The following is a 4498-nucleotide window of genomic DNA, read 5'->3' as shown; positions in this document are numbered from 1 at the left end:
GGTCACATGGTCCCTGTGCCCCATGACTGGTGGTGGCAGTAGATGGAGGGAGCTTGGTGGTGGGCAGGGATTCATTCAATGCAGCCCTTGATAGGAATGACTGTATAACAATGGATATGTGGTTATAATGAGGCCAGGGCACNGGAGAGGGATTAGGATGGCAGCCACCAGTTCTCTGAGGACAGAACATGTGTGCCATGCGGGCCAGGAAGGCATGGGTTAGACGAGTGGAGAGGTCTATGGTAAGAGAGAGAGAGAGAGAGAGAGAGAGAGAGAGAGACCTCCTCCCAACATCTTAATGAGGCTGCAGTGATCTACACTTCTCTCTGAGCTTCGCCATGCCACCCAAAGGCGACAAGAAGAAGANAAATGCCGGAAAAGTCAGCCAAAAAAGACAAAGACCCAATAAATAAATCTGGTGGCAAGGCCAAAAAGAATTGGCCCAAAGGCAAAGAGCAGGACAAGTTGAACAATCTCGTCCTGTTTGACAAAGCGACATACGACAAACTCTGTAAGGAAGTTCCCAACTGTAAGCTCCCTCTGTGGTCTCTGAGAGACTCTGAAGACTCGTGCTTCCTAGGCCAGGGCAGCCCTTCAGGATAATTCCTTCCTTAGTAAAGGATTTATCAAGCTGGTTTCAAAGCACAGAACCCAAGTCATTCACACCAGAAACGCAAAGGGTGGAGACGCCCCAGCTGCTGGGGAAGATGCATGAGCAGGTTCAATCAGCTGTGCATTTGGGAAAATAAAACTTTATTGAATCAGAGAGAGAAAGAGAGAGANAGAGGCCCATGTGAATCTCAGGAATCTGGGCTGTGGCTGCCCTGGTGGCTCTCCTGGCCTGGAGCAGGTGACACTTCGAAAGAGGGCTGTGGAGTGTGTGTGAATGAAGTGGCGGGGGTTGGTATCGCCCTGGATTTGGTGACTTGCAAATGAGAGCTACTCCACGCGGTTTGGGATTTCCTAACTTCGGAAGGGATGTCCAGCCCAGGCCAGTACAGTCTCAAGTGTCACAGCAACCAAAACCAGCCGTCCTCACCCAACTCCACTGTNGGTTGTTGCTGAGCCNGGCTGTCCAGATCCCAGCCTTGGCCTTGACTGGTTTCTCACATGACAAGTAGTAGCATGAGCCCAGCCCCCATTTTAAACTCTGGCCCTCCCCCACAGCCCCCACTCTGCCTCAGTCTTCGAAGAGCTACTCTGTGTGATCAGCCAATCGGATGGCCAGAGCGTCATGGGACCAAGCCCCCACTGCCCCACCTCTCACAGGCAAGGTGCCACGTGTCGCTGTCACTAAGTAGGAAGCCTAAGGGATCCATGGGCTCCTGAAGTTGTCTTCCTTCCTCATGATGACAGTCATCTGGTCCTGTCACGCTGGTAGGTCACATGCTGCCTGAGCATCTAGGCTGCCCCACTATGGACCTCTCAAGACTCATTCAAGTCCGGATCTGAGTCCCTTTGCCACACATGACAAACACCCTTGGTACTCATTGGCCCGCTGGCCACCTGCAGCCCACTGTAGGCCCCTGATGCGCAGGAGTTGTTCTTTACCTTGGGCTGTGGATGTACATTACCACTTCCTCCCATGACTGCCCGTGATGTCAGTGTCCAGGTTTCTCCAGCATGATGACAGCCAGCCAGAGCTTCCTGCAAAAGACACCCCATCAAAACTGGCTGATCCCACTGTATCAATTAGTAGGCAGCCCCGAAGGCCAGGGCCTCTGCCTTCTGACAAGTAGAATAGGGACGGCTTCTCCTCCCACAGGGCTTTCCCAGGATGCCCCACACCACGGGGCCTCACAGTGCTCACCTAGGACATGACACATGCTACAAGGACACATGTTACAGCTGCTCCCTAGNCAACTGGCATGCTGTCACATGAAGCTCTATGGCCCATACCTTTGAGGTGGTCAGTGAAGATCAGCTCCTGTCTCTAACCAGGTTCACCCCCACCCTCCTCCAGACATACAGAGGGCAGACAGCGCAAAGCACAAACAGGAAGCGATTTTTTTTGTCAATTTGTGATTAACAGTGGGATAAAACAACTTTAAATAGATTGCCACACAGGGTTTAAGGGAAACAAGTTGGAATTCTCATCAGAGAGCCAACACTGGTCTGGCAAGGGTTTTACTGCTCCAGGAAGGGTTAACTTACAAGTTCAGGTGTGGATAGCAAAAGCCCTCTAAGGTTAGCACAGGGGCTCCTAAGGTGTGGGTCTCCACATCTGAGGCAGGAGTGCAGATCTAAAGATGAGCCACCATAGATTAAATATAGGTTTCTCAACAAATATGAGACAGCGGAAATGAACAAACACCCCCACCCACTCCTGTGTCCTTATCCCCTGAGTGGCCTTGGCCCACAGGAAGAAGACCTATTTCATGTACAGGGTGTGGTGAGCGAAGTTGCCACCATGAAGCAAGGGCTAAAGAGAAACTAATCTTGCTGAGGTCACAGCCAAAATTCCAGATCACGACATAGGAAAGACAGATGTCACTTCTGTGTGCTCCCCTGACTATGGAACTGGGCACTGTCATCAATGACTACCAAGGTCATTGGTGAAAAGCTGACAGATACATTGATGGGTGAGCCAGAGTGGGAGATCTTGAAGCCAGCACTCAGCCTTAAACTTACTGAAAGATGTGACCAAATACCAGGCAACCCTGCAAAATGCTGTAGAAGGCACACACCACCCACTATATGGACTTTGTGCCAGGTCCTAGCACACCTCTGTTGGAGCCAATTCCCACAGAGGGTGTTGACATCACAGAACATGTAGACATGGTTTCCACGACATGGGCAGTCTATGACCAGCAAAGACCGGGGCTGAGGCATGGCACTAATGACTGCTGAGTGACAGCTAAGCCCTGTGGGCACTGGGCAGCCTGCAGTCAAGCATCCCACACCAATGAGTACCCAGTTCACCAGAGGAGAACTGTCCATAGACAGTGAGAGCAGTACCCTAACTGTGGTGGGAGCAGCTACCTGGGGCAAGCCACAGGCACAAAGGCCCTGCAGTAGGTAGCCATAAACCAGCCTTTCCCAGCCAGCAATGATATTGGCCNACAAGTCTAATTAATAATTAACTTTTTAATTAAATATCAATTTAAAGCAACACACATGCTGTCTCTTGCAGTTAATATCTTGCCCTTCCTTCCCTAGAGAGTCTGTTGAGGTCAGGGGGTGTGTCAGGATCCTGCGGTGGAGGGGTTGAAGAGAGAGCTGGAGAGTATTGTGGCAAAGAGGTGTCCATTGCATCCCTCATCCGTGGCCACAGGGATCTGGACNCAGCAACACATCCCCAGTCACACAGGGCAGAGCTTCTTCTCTTTAACTCCAAGCCTATTCTAGGCTCATGCTGGGTCAGGGAAGCTGGAGTCAGGATGAATCTGTCTGTGCCCTTGGTGAGTAGACTGGGCCAAGTCAGACGGCGACACCTCAGAACACAGAGCCAGGGTAGATGGTCCCCAAAGGAGAAGACACGGGGATGGGGCTCTGGCTGGCCTGGGTGGGGAAGGGCAAGTCCTAAATCTTGAGTGGAAGCCAAGAGAAGGAGGAGGCCATTGCAGCCTTGGTGTCTAGAGAATATGGCTGCACCCTAGCCACCAACCCAGATCCTACAAACTACTCCAGGGGTTTCCTGACCGGCTGCTTGGGTGACCGCAGGCGTAACCACGGCGCCTGGGGGCTTGAGAGGCTGGCGGTGCCAGGTTCCTGCTTTGGGGTGTGACAGCTTAGTGTGGTCGGCGGGCAGGTGGCCCCGGCCAGTGCTGCCCAGAGCCTATGCTACAGACTTTATGGAGCGGAACCTGTCCCAGGGACAAGCCAAGGGGAACCAGGGCCTGAGACACGGGAGGCAGCTCAGTCAGGGGGAGCTGCTCAGAGGGGCCTGAGGCCACTCTGAGCTTGGGTGGTCTAGCCCGAGATATGTGGAGTTTGTGGTGGAATCTATGACCTATGGGAGGGACCCAGGGACAGCCACATCCACCTGGCTGTCTGCCCCTATGGCAGACACTTTCCTGGGGTGGCTGTTCTTCACTGTCCGGGTTCACTGCTATGACCAAGACCTTGACACAAGGGTCTTGAGAGTGCCCATCAGAGTGTTCTCAGAGCCAGGNAGAGAGAGCAGGGAGAGGTGTAGGAACAGAGACCAGAGGGGAAGAGACAAGCTNGTGATCTCCAGCAGTAAGACAAAGACCTCNATCAGGGGCTGCGTAGGCTGCTGGCGTCAGCCTTTTCTGTGACATTCTCTAGTTTGAGTGCTGTTGTCAGGTCCACACCACAAAGGACCACCCTCCAGCCCTGCTTCCAGCCTCCACCTTCTGGTCTCTCCTGTGCTCTGCATCCCAGACAGGACCCACCCTTAGATCCACTCAGGGGGCCTGCATCTGCCCACGTCCTGCCCCAGGCCAGGCACTCAGTGTCCCTTTCTGTGCCACCTGAAAAATGGACCCCCTGAGCATGGAGCCACTGGGTCAAGTGGTCACTCCAGTAGCTCTTC

General features: G+C 53.2%; 1 pseudogene; it reads left to right on the top strand.

The window, feature by feature from the left end:
* Window positions 1–338: 338 nt before the first annotated feature.
* On the top strand, window positions 339–764 carry LOC110295585 (annotated as a pseudogene).
* Window positions 765–4498: the final 3734 nt, after the last annotated feature.

The sequence above is a fragment of the Mus caroli genome, chromosome 6 (genome assembly GCF_900094665.2).
Source record: "Mus caroli chromosome 6, CAROLI_EIJ_v1.1, whole genome shotgun sequence".
In the NCBI taxonomy this organism is placed as follows: domain Eukaryota; kingdom Metazoa; phylum Chordata; class Mammalia; order Rodentia; family Muridae; genus Mus; species Mus caroli.
This window is presented reverse-complemented; position numbering and strand designations above follow the sequence as displayed.